Genomic DNA, 21,471 nt, shown 5'->3' with positions numbered 1-21,471 from the left:
GAAGGCAAATTAATTAAATGCCAGGCCTGTTCTAGGGCTTGAATATGTATTATCTCCAAAGATTAAAGACCAACCTACTTCAACAAAAATCTGCAGTTGAAAAGAAAGCTGGGCTCTGATTCTGGCTCAGCCACTTTTCCACTGTATGATAACAGGCAGGTCACTGGACTTTTCTAGGTGCTGTTCTGCCCTGTCACCTCTAGAAGCGCCATATGTCATCCCCCAAGTCACAGAATTTATGCTAGTCTAGTACAAGCAGAAGGAAGAGATGAGGAAAAGGAAACCTAGATGGGGGAAGTGAGGGGCTGTGCCGCTCACAGATGCCAGGGGTGGGGGAAGGAAAATGGAGATGAAGGTCCAGATAGGACCCAGCCTTGAGTGAGCCATGGACACCTCCATGTCTATACCTGGGAACTGCTCATCCTAACTCCATTCCCCAGGAGAGTCATTCCATGCATTGAAACAATGGAAACCTATTCGCAGAAAAGAATTGTAGGAACTGCAAGGGCCATCCCCACCCCCCACCCCCGGGGGGTTGTTTCCACCTTCCTTCCAAGAACTGTGTCCCTAAAGATTCAAATGATCTGAAATTTCCTCATCCCACACAGGACCCCTCCTTTGGAGGGAAAGAAAATTACCTCTGTGTGTCTCTTTAGGTTAAGCCCACCTTTGAGGAGCGTGCTCATTCTAGCAGTTGGCACTTTAAAAATACAAAAACCAAGCAAACAAACAAACAAAACCATGAGCTGTGACTCACTAGTCATTTAGAGCTAAGTATTTTGAATTTGCTCAGGGCAAGAAAGTGGCCAGAGGGCGGGATGGGGAGGGGAGGGGAGGACCCATGTAGGTGAGGGCCGAGAACTCTCCAGCTCTGTTCCCAAAAAATGCAAGTACCAGGGAGACTCTCAGATCATATGCTGCTGTTCTTGTTGTATCCCTGCCAGGAGCCTCCTAAGTCATTGTAAAAAGGCTGCTTTCTGCTTGCCTCGATTGTGTATCGGGGCATTAATAAATAATGGGAGGTTGTAGGACCAAAAGGTGGGAAAACCCAAAGGGAAAGTGACGGAGGCATAATTTAACAAGTAAGTCAAAGAAGCCATGAAATCATAGTTAAATTATGCTGACACTGCCAAAAAGAAAAAAAAAAAAAAGGAGGATTTCCTACTGCAAAGGGCTTTCAATAAAAGATTGAAATTTCTCTCCTGGCTGAATGAGGAATCTCCCAATCCTAAGGACAGGAGTCTGTGGTCTGTGGCTCCAGGTGGCTCTTTAGTTATTGAGCTCAGGCAAGAGCTCTGAGGATGGAGCATTTCAACATGCTTCTCAGAACTGCCTTTTCCCCAGGATGAATCCAGTCAACATTTGATTCCCTGTCTATAATCCAACACTTGCTAGTGGCCTCAGGAGCCACTTTGCTATTCTGGGCCTATTTCTCCACAGACTCCCATTGGCACGTTGTAGGGGGTCCTACCTTAGAGGAGGGGAACCCAAGGTTACCCAAGTTGTAACTTAAAAATAACTCTTTGGGAAGTTCCCCTTGTGGTTCAGTGGTAATGAACCCAGCTAGTATCCATGAGGATGCAGGTTTGATCCCTGGTCTCACTCAGTGGGTGAAGGATCTGGGGTTGCCCTGAGCTGTGATGTAGGTCACGGACGCAGCTCAGATCCCGTGTTGCTGTGGCTGTGGGGTAGGCTGGCAACTGCAGCTCTGCTTTAACCCCTAGCCTGGAAACTTCCATATGCCATAGCTGTGGCCCTAAAAAAAGCAAAAAATAATAATAATAATAATAAAACCCCACAACTCTTTGTATATACAGCTTTCTACTTTCTCAAGTCCCATCATGCCCATTAACACTTTGCATTTACTATAATGCCGCTGGTAGGGAGGCTGTATCTTGTTCATCTTTCTGTGTCCAGAACTCATAAAACTTCACATTTTATAAAATTGAGATGCATGCATGCCTGGAGAGGTGGGCAAATGATGGGGTTCCCATCTTATAGCTGAGAAGCTCCAAGAGGTTAGGAGACATGCTCAAGACAGAACTAAATAGCATAGGAATTGTAACCAGCAGCCAAGCTTTCAGAAAGTCAGCCCTGTGCTCTTTCAACACAACACGCTGTCTCTCTTCAAGGCCCCACAGTAAACTAGATCAGAGCAGCAGTCACACAAGCCAGGAGCAGAAACATTTTTCCTCCGCTGGGATTGTATTTTTGACTGTGGCATAGACTGCTGTAGAGTATTTGAAGGACCTTGAGGGTCTCTCTATCTGAAGGAAGTTTCTATTCCAGGGGAATAAAGTCATGACAGAGTAGATTTGTTTGGACAGGCCTGCTTAGCAGTCTGATGGGGTGTGCAAGACATCTACGCTACCCTGCACTTGAAAAAGGTGTTACTTGGCAAACATATCAGGTAGCTGGGGGGATAAATGTACCCAGGCTCTCTGGATGCCCAAGACTATAGAGGTTGGTTGGAGCAACTTTCAAGACAGTGAAGGGGTCTCTGAACTTGTCTCCAGTCAGCAGCAGCCCAGACAAGCTGTTTGCGTAGAAGAATCTTCCAGCCAGGAGAAAAGACAAGCAAATCACCTTGGAGGTGTGCCCTCACTAACAAGAAGTAGGTGTGCAGGAACAGGCAGTGGCGTGGGCTTCATAGTCAGAAAGAACCAGGTTCCTTAGGTAACTTACAACTCGCTACCTAGGTAATTTTAAGCAAGTTATCTAACCTCTTTGAGCCTCAATTTCTTCTTCGATTACATGGGAATATTTGAACCTATTGTATCCCTTAGTATTAAAATCAGTTAGAAGGAAAAAAAATTCTAAAACCACAGTGACTTAAGATGTTAAAGAGAATAAAAATAACTGCCATGCAGGTAATTTTAGATCAGTAGGATGGTTCCAAACAGTCAAGGCTCCAGGCTCCTTTTAGCAGATTGTTCCACCTTCCTGCAACACATGTTTACACCACATGGTTCGAAACGGCTTTGCAAGCTCTAGGCAGTCTGTCCCCCAAGTACGAGGGAGAAGGGGGGTGGACCAGGCCACCTTGAGGAATATTTCTCAGAAGTTCTCCATAGCCCTACGTCTTATAGGCCACTGGCCAGAGCTTAGTCACATGACCACATCTCAATGCAATGTGGGAGGTGGGAGATTTAGTTTTTATTTCTAGTGTCCGTGCACCCAAACTCAGAGGTTTTGTTTCTTATTAAACGAGGAATTCAATCTTGGGGCCACAATCAATAAAAGTGTCTCACATCTAGTTTACAGGAAAAACTGAGATGATGGCTGTAAATCATCATCAGAGCCTAGCACATGAGTAGCATTTGGTAAATGCTAATGACTCCTATGGTTAAGGTTGATGTATCTTTGATCAGGAATAGATTTCTGTGGGAGATCTTGGTGATGCCCAATACATGACTTCATCCCAGGGACCCTGTGTAATCCCCTCAAATTTATCAGAGCGAAGATGCCAATAAAGTCAAACAGTGAACCTGGAGAATACACAGAGGAGAGAAATGCAGATGAGTAAAGCATTGTTAAATGCACTTGCGAGGGAGAAATTAAGGAAGCCATGGAGGTTTCAACCTGAAAGCAGGTATCTTTCAACCAGAAAGCAGCCAAGCTCCACTTTCCTCCACCGATGATACAAGCAAAGGAAGAGATATGAAACAAGATCAAGGTTGGATGTCTGAGGTTATCACGTATATAGGTTTTCGTGCAGGGGAAAGTGATGGAGGAGGTGAAGGGGGGAATTGTCAATGTAAAGAAGAATCACTTCACTGGCACCTTGTGCCTGGTCATCCAACAGGTATTTCTTAGAAGGAGAAACCATATCTTGCTGGAGGAATATAGGAATGAAGAGCATATCGGTCAAGGTTCTTCTCCAGAAAGAGAGAGACACACGGAGAGACTGATTGATTTTAAAGAACTGGCTCATAAAATTGCGGAGGCTGGCAAGTCCCAATCAGCACACTCCACCTACAGGCTGGAGTCCCACAGAGGACTTGATGTTGTAGTTTGAGTCCAAAGGTGGTCTGCCACTGCCTGGGGACCTCTCTCCTCCCCTGAGGAAGACAGCATTTTTCTTAAGGTGTTCAACTGACCAGATGAGGGTCAGCCACATGATGGAGAGTAATCTACTTTATTCAGTCTCTGGTGTCTATATTTAAACTCATCAAAAAATACCTTCAGAGTTCCCATTGTGGCTCAGCAGGTTAGGAACCCAACTAGTATCTGTGAGGATGTGGGTTCGATCCCTGGCCTCACTCAGTGGGTGAAGGATCTGGCATTGCTCTAAGCTGCAGCCTAGGTCACTGATGTGGCTCAGCTCTGCTGTTGCTGTGGCTGTGGTATAGGCTGGCAGCTGCAGCTTGGATTCAAACCCTAGGCTGGGAACTTCCATATGCTGTAGGTGCAGCCATAAAAACAAAAAAATAAATAAAATACCTTCATAGCAACATCCCAGACATGTTTGACCAGATATCTAGGTACCATGGTATAGCCAATTTGGTACATAAAATTAACCATCACAGGGAGTTCCCTGGTGGTCTAGTGGTTAAGATGTGGCACTTTCACCACTGTGGCCTGAGTTCAATCCCTGGTCTGGGAACAGAGCTTTCATCAAGCCACTGCATGCTATGGCCAAAAAAAAAAAAAAAAAAAAAAAAAAATAAGCGTCACAAAGAACTTTATAGAGTCTTATCCAGCAACATGATCATATTCAGTTGGGTAACATTGTTGGCTATGAGGTTCTTTTTGCTTAAAAATTCTTTTGTAGAGGCGTTCCTGTTATGGCTCAGTGGAAACAAATTGGACTAACATCTGAGGATGCAGGTTTGATCCCTGGCCTCTCTCACTGGGTTAAGGATCTGGTGTTGCTGTGAGCTGTGTTGTAGGTCACAGAAACAGCTCAGTTCCCCGATGGCTGTGGCTGTGCTGTAGGCCAGCAGCTAAATCTCTGATTCGACCCCTAACCTGGGAACTTTCATATGCCCTGGCTGTGGCCTTAAAAAAGACAAAATAAATAAATAAATAAAATTCTTTGGTAGACAAAACAGATTACTCAAAGAAATACCTTGACATATTTTAAAATACAAAAAAAGGGCATCAGTGAAGGAGTTAGGCTCAAGAAACAGGTAATGGGTTTTCATTTCAGAGTTGAAAACAAATTAAAACCAAAGAGCAAGGCGGGGGCTAGAGGATTGTGCCTTCAGACTGGACAGCATGGAACAGGTTGAAATGATAGGAATTGGTGACAACTAGGAGGTGGCTGATGGAGAACGCTGACCGATGAAAAGTCTGTTATTGATCACAGTGGTCAATGGATATTTCATAGAAATTAATTGACTTTTTGCCCTCACTGCTCCCAGTGGAACCAAGGTAGCTGGAAGAGGAGGTGGAGTGAGTGAGTGAATAAACTGAGGGTGTGAGCAGGTGTGTTTCTATTTGAGATGTACTTCAATGAAAGAGAGAGGAAGAAGCAGGAGAAGGGTAAGAATATCAATCTTAGAGTTCTCATTGTGGCTCATGGGGTTAAGAACCTGACCTAGGGTTAAGGATCCGGCATTGCCACAAGCTGTGGTGTAGGTTGCAGACGTGGCTCAGATCCCATGTTGCTGTGGCTCTGGCATAGGCCGGTGGCTATGGCTCAGATTAGACCCCTAGCCTGGGAATCTCCATATGCCATGGAAGCAGCCCTAGAAAAGGCAAAAAGTCCAAAAAAAAAAAAAAGAACATGAGGATGGGGGTTCAATCCCTGACCTTGCTCAGTGAGTTAAGGATACAGCCTTGCCACAAGCTGCAGTGTAGGTTACAGATGCTCAGATCCAGCATAGCTGTGGCTGTGGCATAGGCTGGCAGCTGCAGCTCTGATTTGACCCCTAGCCTGGGAACTTCCATATGCTGCAGGTGAGGCCCTTAAAAAGGAAAAAAAAAAAAGAATACCAACATTTAAGAAAGTTGTAGTTTCTTTTTTTAGGGCAGCACCTGCAGCATATGGAAGTTCCCAGGCCAGGGATTGAACTGGAGCCTATGCCACAGCTACAGCATCACCAGATCTGAGCTGCATATGTGACCTATACCACAGCTTATGGCAACGCTGGATCCTTAACCCACTTAACAGGGCCAGGGATCGAACCTGTATCCTCATGGATATTAGTGGGGTTTGTTACCACTAGGCCACAATGGGAACTCCAAGTTTTATTTTCTTGAAGTGAAAAATAACATGAAATTGAGGGAATCACAATGTCCGCCTTGACTTTTCATCACCAGAGAAGAAGAAGAGACCTACAGGTGGTTTGAGTGGTTCTGTGAAGATGTCAATCACTTTCCTCCTCTCTGGTCCCTCTTCTTGGAAGACCCAGCATGGGTCACTCCCTCGGGCTGGAGCACTGCCTCGCCTGGCACATAGAGCAGAGACCAGCCCTGGCATTGAGAGCTCCAGGCCATTATGGTCACCAAGGACTGCTTCAGCACAAACCCAGGTCCTGAGCAGAGTCCGAGAGGACTCCTCCCAAGCCCAGTCTTGGTCATGCCTAGTGTAGCTTAGAAGACTCCAGAAGCTTCCATGGCCAGGTGAAATCAATGCTGGTATCTCTGACTTTCACGACATGGCCTTGACTTTCCATTGCAGCCTTACCTACTGCTCTGTCCCCGCCCATGCCCAGAATTCCAGCCAAACCTTCCTAGTTCTGACCCCAGAAACGTCTCAGTGTTTGACTGCTTCTGTGCTCTTCCTGGTTCTGTGTCTTCAGGCTGGAATTCTTCTTGCCCCTCAGCCCATCCACAGAGCTTTCCAAACCCAGTCCCATGCTGCCTTCACTATAAAATCCTTTCTTTTTCATTTTGGTTGCCAAAAGAAGAAATTCATCATAAAAATATTCATACACATCAGGAAAATATAAAGCCAAAGTTTCCTCCACACCGTAGTTCCTGCCATCGCTACAAAGAATGACAGCCTGGCATCACCCTAGTGCCAGGCATGAGGGTTTGATTGGCTTGATGGGCATTTAAAGCCCTCTGATACTTCCATTTATATAAATGGATAAGACCTCTCCAAACTTTGAAGTCCCCTGGTACTTAATATCCCTCTTATGGTACTTGTTCTGTATTGTATTACAGACATGGGTAAATTTATCTTAATTGACCTCCACACTCACACCTTTCCTCATTAAAAAGTAACTTATCTGAGGGTTTCATGTATTTCCCCTTTGCAGAGCTTAGGACAGTTGGTTCCATTTTTGGTTTAGCTCATCAACCCTCTTTGAGCACCTGTCTTGGGCCCTATTCAGCTGAGACCAAGGAGGAAAAAGAAAACACAACCCAGGAAATTTCAGCTTCGGTGACCTTCCTCTTTACCAAATAACAGACATAAACATTTGTGCAATTGTTAGATACTAACCACATAGCAGCAGCAGATTCTGGCTCTATGGAGGCAGCACTCATTTAAGCTAAAAATTGCTTGCCCAAAATACTAAGAGTACCTACAAAGCATCATCAAAGATGAGCCAATGACACTGATTCAAAAATGGGGTTGGGGGTGGGAATGAGAAGGAAAGCCGGTGGGGGAAGGTTCATACGGAAGTCCTCCAGAGGAGAGTGACTGAGGGTCTCCAACTGGAGCACCTGGGAGGTTATTTATGATGTATTGAAGGCTGTGAGGAGCATTCTTCCAGAGAATTCTGCCTGCATGGGGAAATCATTTAAAAAAGAGCCCTGCCACATAGGAACGGATAAGGTCTTTCGGATTCTAGTTTAATCTTTCTGACCCTAGAGATGAATTTCTTTTTCTGTTGATCTTTCCTGGTCTTCAGTCATAGAATATTATTTATATTTTCAGCCAGTGTAGCATAAATATAGTGCAGAGGCTTTGATGTCAGAAAGACAAGATGTCAGTGTCAAGTCTGACACGAGGTCCCTGGGTACCTGAGCAACAGAGAGCCTGAATTTCCTCATCTCTAAAATGGGAATAACAGTACATAACGCATAGAGCTGTGGCAAGATGAAATTTAATTCCATGTGGGGAATGACTTAGCTCAGTAGGTGACACAAAGCCAGTGCTCAATGAACAGGATTTTTAGTGGTAGGCCCACCCCCTCTTAGTCCAGCATAACCATCTTCAAGAGAGGGAGAGTCCATTTCCTGAACCCCTGTGCTCCTAGACACCAACCAGATTCCCACATGCTAAGAGCATTCATTAACTGCCACTGAGTTTCCTGCCTCTGCTTGAAAAATACTTCTCCCAAAGGAGATGAAAATATTCGAGTTCCTACACCAGCTCATCGTGGCAGGAGACAAGTGGGAAGAGTGGACAAAAATAGCCTCCAAAGTTTCAGAAGGTGGTTTAAGAGCCAGGTAGGGGATGGAAAGAATGACCTTTGCCATTAGGCTCTGTGTGGGCACTTGAAATGCATTGCCCCACCCTCACCTTTTTACAGTTTTCTTGAGACAGGGTTAAATATGTAAAGAGAGACTTTACATTTTGGAAAGAAGATATTTTGTGAAACATGGCCTCTTGTGCAAGAGGCCAGAGCTGCAGTTCATGAGCAAATATGGTTATGAATAATGATCTCAAATCTGGAGAGAGGGGATCTCAAATCTTTGCCCGGATCCCAGGGTGGGGTCGGGGAGGAATATTTCCACCAAAGAAGAGATGACTGCAGATGATTTGTTCCAGTATCCTTGAGCCATACAACGGCGTATCTTCACACCAAGTCCCACTCTGTGTACTGTACACAAGAGCACACTTAGGGGAGATGAGATCAATATCGAAGCTCTGTTGGATATCTCATCTCTTTAAGACTTTCTCATTTCCTTTAGTGGTAGAAATAGAGCTAAGCTCTGTCTTTCAAAAAGTTGTTTTGCATCTTTTGATGGAGCAGAATTAAATTGAATTAGATGGGTCTGGAGTGGTTATTATTGGACCCATTAGATTTGGCATAATGGACATATATCTAGAGAAAACATTTACATAAGGAAATCAAAGCTTGACTCATATTTTATCTGGCACTGTGACCTTTGTTGGAGTCTGACAAGCAGAATTTAGCTGAATATTTCTTAAGATGGTACACAGAACAGTAAAATGCATCCCTAACATATTTATCTCAATTAATATTTCCTTTTTCTCAAAAGAAAAACTTCCAAAAGAGAGAGGGGGAGAGGGGGAGGAGGAGGGGGAGAGAGAGAGAGAGAGAAAAGTGAGAGAGGTCTTTTCAAATATTTATAGGTATATTTTCCCTTTGAGTCCTTATTTGAATTTTACTCTCATTTAGAATACAAATCTGACAACTCCATCATTAATGCCAGCTCTGGCAATGGTCCATGAAAAAACACCAATATAACACAAAATCTAGATGCAAAGAGGATTACGGTGTCATATTTTAAAAAAGACAAAAGAGAATTAAAATAAGAGACCTATCTAAAACCATCAAAAATGAAATTCTCTTTGGAATAAAATGGTCTCTTCCAGAAATGCAGCCATTTAAAATAAGATTAAAGGGATATTTTATAAGAACTACAGCCCAATACAAACCATCTCTCCTGGAATGAACTCAAAATTTGCATACAATGGCAAGCAAAAGAAAAAGAGGGCATTTTGAGGTTATCAGACTGAAGTTCTCCACTTTTCTCAGCAATATCTCAACCTACATTCCTACATCAATAACATCAGGAGTCCATGTTTTTTTATTGTTTTTAAATGTAAAAATATGTTTATTCACAATCTTTGAGAACCATTCCTTCAAAAAATTCTTTATGAACAAAACACCAAGAAAAATTACAATAGTAGCTTATGCCAAACCAAAAGTATACATATGATGTATATAAACTTTAAAAAGCATAACACAGGCAAGGTGAATATAGATTCTTTAAAATATTTCCAATGACATAGCTACAACTTAAATTAAGACAGACATAAATAACAGCGTTACCTAATATATTTACATATTTAAAGTGTCATATTTATTTCTATGAGATAAAAAAGGAGACAAAATACGGATGTCATTGCCTAGCAATTCAAATATTGAAAGGGCCACATGATTTTTTTAAAGTACAGCAAAAACTTTAACTTACTATTTATATCTGGACCTTCCTATATTTTTGAGAACATGCACTAGAAAAAGAAAAACACTAAGGAAAAATGGAAAAAGTTTGCTTGCTAAAATCATGTTCAATCCTCAGCAAAATCAAGACAAGCAATTAGGGAGTGTCTTATATCCTTGGCCTTTTAGGTTGATACATAAACTTTAGAGGAAGGATAATTGTGTATCATAAAAATGCAGTTACATATATTGATTGACTTAATTATATCCCATTAAAGTACCTCGTTTTACAAAGCAAAGGAAAGCTTAATAAAATCAATGGATTCTTTCATACCAGAATGGATTTTATTTTTATTTACTTTAAAATACCCGTATTACCTATTTTAGGTTTTCCTTTCTAAATAAATCATGCACAGAGCATATGTTCTGTGTGAAATCTTTCCAAGACCATTCATTGGAAATATAGAATTTTTTAAAATGACACCTAGAAATTTAACATATCAATTAACTTAAAGTCCATATTCATTTATAATGGCATGTAAAAGGACATGAAAAACCTAAGTATATATATTTTCTTAAATATTAAACTTCGGGTTACCAACTTTAAGAGTCAAACTTTGAAAGCTTATTTTAACATAACATACCAGGATATGCAGTAAGTGTAGAAAGAAACTGGTATTGCAGCCTTCCTTAGGATCATCTACTCAAATTAATTGTGCTTACTATTAGATAATAAAATTTAAATAAGTCATAGGAATAGATATTGCTGGAAAAGGGAACACTATGCTAAATTTGAATCTGGCAGTCCTTCATGCTCCCTTCACATCTACTGAGAAGTAACACAAAATGCCTTAGTATTTTCACAGTTAGCTACTGAAAGAGGGCTAAGAAAGCATTCAAAGTGAAATAAAACTATTTTAAAAAGTGAAAATCTACAAATAGTAAATAGTGCTATAAAGAAAAGAGTTTAATAACATGACAGAAACATTGTTTTTGAAAAGCAGAAGGCAGATGATGAAATTGCACTTAATTCTGAAGCAATTCAGATACAGCCTATCATTTCTATTCCTTTCTAATAAGCATTTACAACACGGTTTCTTACCTCCCCCCTTACAAAAAGGCTCAGCACAACTATTTATACATTCTAGTTGGTTTTTAACATTTGGTGATAACTGATAAACAAGTTCGTACAATTTTACCCTATCGTTGTTGTTGATCTGTGTCATATTGCTTTAGGCCAGAATCAGACAGTTCTAACACAGGATTTACAAATCCCGAATACTCGGAATTGCCATTATCATCCATTTCGGCACTAACAAAATCATTTCCCCACTCCAGCCCACTGGAATCATCAGAGGCTGACGTAGGATTACTTCCAGTCTTCTTGCTGCTGTACTTAAGTGCTGCCCGGAGAATGCCTTCCTCTGTTTTGGACCGTTCTCTCGTGGGTAGCATTCTATTCATTCCTTCTTCATCTTCCCATTCTAGATGTAAAGATGTACTGTCATCATTTCCACTAGTTGATTTAGTTTTGGTCATTAAATCACAACTGCTTTCTATATTTGGTGTCAAAACTGTGGCATCTGATGAGAGTCTACTACTTCGGAAAACTTCATATTGTGACTTTATATTTCTCAAAGAAGATTCAAAGTCATCTTCTGGTCCTGAACTTTGATGCTCTCCATTGTTTGAAGGATGGCATCGCTGCACAACTCTCTGTCTTTCTTGCTCCAAGAGCTTTCGCTGCTTTGCTGCCCTGGCTGCTTCACGCTGTGCAGCGTATAAAACTTCTTCTAGTCTTCTCTTCCTGGAAGGCTAACTCCTTTTGGAATTTCATATCAAGATCTTTCTGTTTTTCAACAATAGAATCATAATGCTTCTCTTTTAGGGCAACAGTTTCTTCTTCAGTAAGAGGCCTCTTGAGCATGTTCTAAAATACTTGGATCCTCCACCGCCTCCTACACGCTGCAGCCGCCCGGCTTCCCTGCGGAGGAGCCCGAAGCGCTGCGTCCAGCAGCAGTTCCCCATTGCCTGCCGCCCAGGCGCCGCCGCTCCTCCTCCTCCCGCTCAAAGCCCAAACCCAGGTCCCCAGCCGCATCCGCGCAGCACCAGCCGAATAGGTGTTCGGGGACCGAGGGCGGGCAGGCCGGCCGGAGCGCGGCGGCGTGAGGGGCTGGGGCGACGGAAGGGACAGGCGCTCGGAACAAAAGCAGCGGTTACTCGAGCGGCCGTCGAGTCGTCGCCCTGCGAGGGAGGAGGGCTGGGCAGCGGGCCGTAGACTCGCTCGCCATCCGCGTGGCCCCTCGCTCGCCTCAGACCCCAAACCCAGCTCGAATGACCGCCTCCTGCCGCCGAAGAAGGCCAGTCCCCGCGAGCCTCGCGCCCAGGCCCCTCCCTCCGGTGCGCCCAGGCCCGCGCCTCGCCACCGACGCCGCCACACCTCCCAGGAGTCCATGTTAATGAGGACAATTCTAAGGCCCCAGGAGTCAAGAATCAGAATCAGAGTGTAGAGAGGAGAGGCAGAGATCCTGCATTTTTGAACAAGCCCCCAAATGATTCTAAAACCCAATGGTTTTGAGAACCTCTGGTTTAGAGGGTCTCTGGGAAGTACTGATGGACCAGGATAGAATTCAGAGCATCCATCAGATCCTGAAAACCATCAACTCTTTTTTCAGCAGTCCTGAGTCTGAGCCCTTCTCATCTCTAACGACCCGAGTGATCTTAACCTTAGTCACTGAAGTCACAAGTCCTTCTCCCAGTTTTCTCATTTTTAAAATAGGACAATTTGCTTCATCACAGGTTGCCCTGAGCCTCGAGGAGGTGCTAGTCTTATATAAAACTTACTCCTTGTTACCATTACTCTCCTTAAGCGGGCAAGAGTGGGATAATAAATGATAACTTTGTTAAACTACAAGCATGACCACTGTTAGGAGAAAGAATACAGAGATCTCAAACTAAAGTAGCCCAGAAAATAACTAGCTGGTGAACTTCTGTGTGATCATCTAACATGTGTCAAGAGTAAATGAGAATCAGTCGGTTGGCACACACTGACGTGAAAAGAATATTTACGGGAATGAAAAGGTAGAATTAAGTAGGGACAAAGCCTTGGTGATGTGTGAAAGATCAGACCAGGGTGGCTTCTGGGAATATGTGGTTTTGTTTCTCAGCGGCATCTGAATGATTCAGATTGGTGAGTGGGAACACAGGCAGGTGACTCTCTTTGTAGAAGCTCTGGGGACTGAAATCAGAGAGGAAAAAAGAATGTTCCAATGGCTTATGTCTGAGATGAAGCATGGCAGATGGAGGAAGGTGAGGCAGAAATGGCAATTAGAAATAGGATCAAAAATTTAAAAAAGAACAATTCTGGGACTAATGTTTATTTCTAACTCTGAAGCAAATCATCAGAAGGCCAAAAAGAGATGGAATTTTAAAATATTTCCCTCATCACACATGATGCAAGTTTAATTACTGGAAACTACAGCCCCCGCTCTCCTTAAGGGGTTTGGGCTGCGGGGTAGGGGGGGTGGGGGGGAGAGAAAGAGGAGTTCTCCAATGGGAACTGCAAACACCAGGACCAAACGTAGCTGCATTTCCAAAGCAAAGAACTCTGGTTTCCTTTGCATAGAACTCTTGGAGTTTAAATTTAAACTGAGAGACCCTCCCCTTAAAGCTTAGATACAAGGATGCTCTTCCTAGAAGTTCTGTCTGTGCCCAGCTTGTACTCATTCTGTTCCCTTGGCTGGGAATGCCCTTCCAGGAAGAACATTCATGTATGTCTCTGAGCTTTGAAGTCCTAATTATTCCAATCTAAGTGTCAACTCATCACTTCCTTCTTCTTCATTACTCCATTACGTCCTTCTCTCTGACCTGTGTTACTGTTAGGTATTTGTATATGAGTCTATGTTGAGAAGGTCCTTTGAGGTAAGGACTACTACCAATTCACTATGTGTCTCTCTGGCTAACTTCTTCCATATACTTAGGATGCTCAAAACACATCATAATGATAACCTCTCATCCTATACCATTGCCGGACTTCAGGATGTTGTTCACTCCGAACTTATAGAACATGATTCAACAGACTCAGCAGAGGAAGAAATAGCCATGGGATTCTCTGATCCTTACAGTAGGATCCAAAGAAGGCTGCTTCCATGCCAGCAAACCAGAGGATCGCAGGAAACGGCTGCCTTCATCGGAGACTTCTGTTAGGAGGGACCATCTATTTTTGAAGGTTGACACCCTGGGACCCCTGTCTGGACTTTCTCTGCTGTCAGACTTGCTTTTTCTCACACAGCTGCATGTGGAGAGGTCAGATGCCTCTGTTCCGTGTACATTGGCAGATCTGGCTGATATATGGAGTGTTCTCTATTGGCTGTTGGCTGCCTGTTGTAGGTGCTCCCTACTGACTAAAGTCATAACACAGATGACTCTTACTTAAGGAAAGTAAGAGCTATCAAAGGTCTGAACATGGCTGCTTTGAACTGTAGGAGGAATTGGTCAGGTGCAACTCCAGTTCTAAGCTCGTTTTCACCCAGGACTTAACTTTGAACATCCTAACAAGTGAGTCTATATTATTAGGGATTCTCAAGCAGGAAAACTCAATTCCAGCTTTTGGTCTTAGAGGGCCCAAGGATTGTCTGGGCTGGAGGGGAGTTTGAGATCACTCAATCCAGCACCTCCTCTCAGGAAGAGACAAAGTCAGAGAAGGGAAGAGATTTCCCCAAAGGTACATCATTTCTTACTGGCAAAAGTAGGACTAGCGATCTGATGTTTTTCAGCTCCTCCTGCAGATCCTCCATCTTCAAGGGAATCAACACTTCCTTTTCCCATATAAAGTAACCCAGACCCCCCATCCATCCTTCTCAGAGTGCAAGTTCCCAATTGGTACAAGTGGGTCGAGAGAACCCCTTGTATAACAAGGTAGCGTGTGCAAGGACAACTCACTGGAACTCACCCTGCTGAGCTGCTGTGCCTTCCCTGCTTCTGGGCATGTGACCCTCTTCCCTGCACAGCAGCCCACCTCCCTCCTCCTGGCTGTCTTCATGCATCACCTTCTCAGAGGGCAATTCTCCATGATCCCTCCCCAAACCGCACCCCACATACACACACCTGTCGACCATTATATCCTCATAATTTCTGTGACTTGAGATTATAGTATTTATTTAGTTATTATCTCACACCTGAATGTAAGCCCCTCAAGCTTAGGACTTTTTCTGTCCAGTTCTCTGCAGTGTCCCCAACACCTAGAAGACTGCCTGGTACAGAGCTGGTACTTGGTTATTGCCTATGGTATCAATGAGTGAATGAATGAACTGAGAAGCCACGGCCCTCTGGCTGTCACTTACAGATACACAGGAAGAGACTGCCCACAGGAGGAGGGGGGACACGATCTTTTATAGGGACCCCCACTGGTGAGGAGCTCCCACAATGTTAACCCTGCGGCCACATTCTCTTAGTCAACTACACATCAAAGCAGGAAAGGAGATATGCTTGGGACATTTTGACCATTTCATCTGATTTACTCAGAGAGCTGGTATGGAATTTCAGCCATGTTGGTTGCACCTGCTGGCACTACACACACGCACGCATACACAGGGCGTACACACACACACAGGTACACCCGCACTCTCCTATGGCTCCCCATCTATTAGATCCTCTACCAAAAGCTCTAAGCTAAAAATGACACAGTGTTAAGTTTCTCAGAGGAATCCACCTCTCCATGGAACCCCAAAGAACAGAGAGGCTGTTGGGAAAAAGGAGACTCCAAAAACAATGCTTTCACTGGAAACACTTGCTTAGTTCAAGAACCAGCAAAGAAATGCTGAAAACACAGGGACTTCTTGACATCACTTTTTTTTCATTCAGTTATATCCCCTCCACATTAGAGATACATCTGGCATTTGGATGTAAACATCTTCCAAATTTAAAAAAAGAAATTGGTTTTTTTTTTAATAAAAAATGTCTACAATGGGCAATTTGTTTCTCATGAAGCACTGCACATGTCCAACTAGGGCGGAGGATTTAAAAGGCAACAAATTCCAACTCCAGTGTCATTTCTTTCTTCCTGTTTAGCTCCAAGCTCAGTATGTGATCTTATAAGTTGGTGGGGGTAACACTGCACCTATTAGCACTCGTCAACCAAAAGTAGATTGTTCAGGTTTCAATAAATGTTCTTTTAATTGGATTTAGGCTGGTGAGAAAATAAATTAAGTCAGAAATTCTTTGAGGCAAATTGCATATTGAAATGAACAGTTTGATCCACAACCCCTCCACTACCGCCTCCCTCAAAAACAGACAGGAAAAAAAAAAAAAAAAAAAAAAAAAAAAAAAGCAGATGTTGTGTCTTTCCAGGCTGTGAGAATTTCTTCAGCTGTTACATCTGTGAACACTTTACAAGGCAATGTCTGCGGTTTGATTTTTTACTGCCCGTGTTTGATTGGAGCTTGCATGACATCTGGAGCTGTATTTTTGGAGATATTTCCAAGCTAGTGATTTCCAGTTTTTAATCACCAGAGTATTTATTTTCTACCATAGCATAATTGTGCATGGCTTCACATTTCTTTTCTATGGTAGCGGTGCAAAATGAAAATCAGGGTGAATTAGGAACTTGATCTTGTATCTGTCAAGGCTCGATGGTTCTTTACCTGGTCTAGAGGCTAAAAGCCAACATGCCAGACTCACCGTGTCGGAGAAACCAAACACATGGCCGTTGTCAAGGACGAGATACTCTCAGTCATAAGAACAAAGGGAACAGCAAAGGTCAATGAGGGAAGAGGCCACACGCCCCAGACAAGCACACAGCATCCTGCGCCCCTGCTCAGACCTGGATCATGCTTGTGGCCACAGTGCCAGGGTGGAAGGGTGGCTATGTGGAAATGATTTTCACCCCTTTCTACGGAGAAAGGAAAATGCCACAATGGAGCAGCCTGCTCCTCCACAAGGGAATGAATAAGCATTTGCTTCTCATGGTGGTTTAATCCAACAAACTAGTGTAAGAGCCAGAAGGGAGGCGGCTCGCCTGTCTGCCAGCTCCCCAGGGCTTCTTCCACCCGGCATTAAGGGATTTGGGGGTTGGTTGGCTGGTTGCTATTGTTGAGTGCTTTTTCTATGCTTTGGCTGGCATCTATTTAAATTCAAGAGGTAGCAGCCATGAGACCTGTATCTGAGAATGTAAGTGATGTGCTCAGGGTCACATAGCTATTTCATGGCACAGATTTGTAAGATTCCTTTACATAAACCAAAGCAGGTGAGGTGAGGTGAATGAAAAACTGGTAAGTGAAGGCCGTGTGTGTTTCAGTGCTGCGTGGCACACAGGGGCTCTGAGCAAAGTTGATGGGTGGTGGTTTTAGGGCCCCCCCACCCCCTCTTTGCGGCTGCACTTTTCCCCAAGTCCTCCTTTCCTGCAAGTGAGCTCTGTCTGGGCAAGTCCTGAGCTCCTGGAGCTAATCACTAAATAGCATCTCCCTTGCTCTGCCCTCCTCTCTTTTACTCATTTCCTCAAGGTGATGAATCTCTGAATTTTCAGCAGAAAACTCCCTGACGTGTCCACACCTGGAATGTCACCCTCTCTTTGTCTGCAGAGCAAGGAGCAGGGCAGATGGAGAGAAGAAGCCACTGTCTAAAGAGGGAAATAGATACATCAGCCTTTAAATATTGATACATACACGCTGTCCCCATGCAGGTATTTTAAATCCACCCTCTTCCTTTCAACTCCTCTATGTTTTCACTCACCTCTACTCCCAGCCAATGTCTTACAAGACAGAGTATTTACCATGTGTCACTTCAGTAACCAACACTCCATACAAACAGGCTGACAGAGGAACCAGGTAAATTACCTTTGCAGGCCTGTTTGAGGTTGAAGTAACAACTAGACAGCCTAGAGGCTCCCAGAGACTTGCTTCCTTTTTGCTCCTACAAATGTTAGAAACTGGCTCTTTAGGGACCCCCGACATCAGCTTCCCAGTTTCCCTGAGTGTTGGGAAGTCCCAGCCTTTTTTAAGCTGTGCATTCTGTCCTCCTCATGAACTTTCCATCTGGCCTTTGGAGCATCCACCAGGGCCGTCTCCCATCTTTAGCTACCATGTGTCTCTACACCCAGAGGCCAGTGTTTGTGGTCTCCTGAACCTTAAACTCCTTAGGCATCAAAATGAAACAGAATATTAGACACAAGGAAAAAAATTAGACACAGGGGTGTAAAATCGATTGATTGATCATCTTTTTAGGACCACACCCGTGGCATATGGAGGTTCCCAGGCTGGGGGTCAAATAGGAGCTACAGCTTCTGGCCTATACCACAGCCACAGCAACACCAGATCTGAGCTGCGTCTTCAACCTACACCACAGCTCACGACAACACCAGATCCTTAACCCACTGAGTGAGGCCAGGGGTCGAACCAGCATCCTCATGGGTCCTAGTCAGGTCTGTTTCTGCTAAGCCATGACAAGATCTCTAAGAATGTAAAATTTAAACCATGGTTTCCAATCTGTGGGCCCTAGAACCCCATAGGGGTACCATCAGTACCTATAATTATATATGAATCCTATTATTCAGTCAAGCCCTTCTGATACTTCTAATGTCTTCATTCATTCATTTTACAAATATACATAAGGTGCCTCCTTGGTGCCAGGAACTGTGCTTGGTGCTGAGTATACAACAGACAGTGAACAAGGCAAATCAACTATGGTGTCACGGGGTTTCCAGTCCAGCAGTGAAGACAAGCACAGAGTGTGTCAGAAACACCCAGGGAAAGTAGTAACTCAGATTTGGGATAGTCTATAGATAAGGCAATGATTAATAGCATTCAAATGTCCTCCAGGGAATAGACAGTCTCTATTATCAAGTATTTGCTCTACCAATGCATTCCTGAAATGTAAGTACCTTTAGCTGAAGGTCTATAAATTTTTTGAGGTTAAAACATGCTCTCAGAGTTCCCATTGTGGCTCAGCAGTAGTGAACCCAACTAGCATCCATGAGGATGCAGGTTCAATCCCTGGCCTTGCTCCGTGGGTTAAGGTCCCAGCATTGCTGTGAGCTCTGGGGTATGTCGCAGACACTGCTCAGATCTGGTGTTGCTGTGGCTGCACTGTAGGACAGCAGCTGCAGCTCCAATTCAACACCTAGCCTGGGAACTCCCATTTGCCATGGGTGTGGCCCTGAAAAGACAAAAAAAAAAAAAAAAAAAAAAAAAAAAAAGGCTTTCCATACAAAAAAAGGTTGGACACTCCTGATGTAAATCAGCGTAAAAGATGTCTTTTCTATCCCAGATGAACAAATTAAATAGCAAGAAGTGATATTTCACTAGTATTCCAGCCACTCTCCCCCGACTTGGGCCAGGTCAGAGGGAAAGTCTTGTGGCTGGTGTCGGTACCCTGGGGAGCTGCAGGCCTGGAGCCATAGGAGGTGACTTGTTGCTCTATTAGACATGCTAGATAATCTCCTGAAACAAAGAAATAAAGCAAAGATTAGATGAGAGGATTTTCTTTTCAAGAATTATGAATGCATGGAGTTCCAGTCATGGCGCAGTGGTTAACGAATCCAACTAGGAACCATGAGGTTGCAGGTTCAGTCCCTCCCTTGCTCAGTGGGTTGACGATCCAGCATTGCCATGAGCTGTGGTGTAGGTTGCATATGCAACTGGGATCCCGCATTGCTGTGGCTCTGGCACAGGCTGATGGCTACAGCTCCGAGTGGACCCCTAGCCTGGGAACCTCCATATGCCGTGGGATCAGCCCAAAGAAATAGCAAAAAGACAAAAAAAAAAAAAGAATTATGAATGCAAAACTAACCCAGAACATACGGCTGTATTTGAACAGGGGCCAGGCAAAGGTAATGGACAGGAAGACTTGTTAAATGTGAGATCCCATTTAAATCCAAATGAGCCACCGCAGCTTAGCTCCTGGGGGGCCTCTGTGTGTGTACTCAGGGGCAGACTTATCATAGGGTCATTATTACTGTATTCGATAATGTGGTGGGCGCCGGACCTACAAATGTCTGTAAAATCATGGTCCTTCAAGGGGCTCTTTTTTAGCAAAGAAAAGGTAAATAGGAATGATCACTTACCAGATTATTAAACCGTAGTTTAGGCTCTGTGACACTGGGCAGAACAGTGGTGAGGGGGCAGACCAAGGTGTGCAGAGGGCAGGGGATTTAGAGTCAAGAGCCTGCATTGTAACCTGGTTCTACGTCTAATTCAAGTCTTACTTTGACAAGTCACTTCCCCTCTCATCCTCAACTCAGTTTCCTGACCTATAAAAGGACAAAGGTTATTTGCAGTTCCAAGGGCTATGAGACCAGACCCCATATCAGAAAGGATTTCTAGTTCCTATTGTAGCTCAGCAGGTTAAGAATCTGACTAGTATCCATGAGGATGTGGGTTTGATCCCCGGCCTCACTCAGTGGGTTAAGGATCCAGAGTTGCCGCAAGCTGATGCAGAGGCCACAAATGCATCTCAGAGCAGCCTTGCTGTGGTTGTGGCATAGGCTGGCAGCTGCAGTTCTGATTCAACCCCTAGCCTGGGAACTTCCATATGCCTCAGGTATGGCCACAATTAGCCAAAAAAAATGAAAGAAAAGAAAAGACAGACAGACAGACAGACAAGACTTCTGCTAAGATCCCTTAACTTATTTGGTCACAGCATTCTGCCTATAGAACTTGTCACAGCAGGAGAGAAACTCCACCAATTTATGGTAGGCCTGGGTTATAGGATAAGATACTTCCTGACAGGAGCTCCCTAGTAGTGCAGTTGGTTAAGGATCTGGTGTTGTCACTGTAAGCAGCTTGGGCCACTGCTGTGGAGCAAGTTCCATCCCTGGCCCAGGAGCTTCCACATGCCACAGGCACAGCCAAACACAAAAAGATATTCCCCCTCAGACCCCAGGGGTATTCACAGGTCTTCTCCAGGTGACCCCACAAGAAGACCTATTAAAAGAAGGAGATCAAAAAGCCGAAGGGTGGCGTTCCCACTTAACCCCATTCAGTGGGTTAAGAACCTGACTGCAGCAGCCTGGGTTGCAGAAGCAGGTTCTATCCCTGGCCCATTGCAGTGGGTTAAAGGATCCAGTGTTGCTGCACCTGTGACATAGGTCACAGCTGCAGCTTGGTGGATTCAATCCCTGGCCCGAGAACTTCATTTGCCATTACAAAAAACCAACACACAAATGTGTGAGAACAGTTCTGGGGGCTGCCTGTAAAAAAATGATCCTCTAACTTAGCAGCTAAAAATGTACATTCATGAATCATACATCTCCCCACACCCCTCTCCAGCACCCGCCTCCCATCGTGGCCACCAAAAAAGAAGGAACACAACAAAATCTTTGGCACAATTAGACCTCGCCCATTTTCCACCCTGGTGCTCCACTGAGGTCATAGCTTTATCTGCTGCCAGCTAGACCTGTTGCTGTGTGCTAGTGCTGCTTTGTCTGACTCACCGCCACGTGCTC

The 21,471-nt window shown here is 44.2% G+C and overlaps 1 pseudogene; it reads right to left on the bottom strand.

Moving 5' to 3' along the window:
• Positions 1-10,821: 10,821 nt before the first annotated feature.
• LOC100626578 lies at positions 10,822-12,093 on the bottom strand (annotated as a pseudogene).
• Between the last annotated feature and the right edge of the window lie 9,378 nt (positions 12,094-21,471).

Source organism: Sus scrofa, unplaced genomic scaffold (assembly GCF_000003025.6).
Source record: "Sus scrofa isolate TJ Tabasco breed Duroc unplaced genomic scaffold, Sscrofa11.1 Contig1003, whole genome shotgun sequence".
Taxonomy (NCBI): domain Eukaryota; kingdom Metazoa; phylum Chordata; class Mammalia; order Artiodactyla; family Suidae; genus Sus; species Sus scrofa.
The sequence above is the reverse complement of the archived record's forward strand: the minus strand, read 5'-3'. Positions and strand labels throughout refer to the sequence as shown.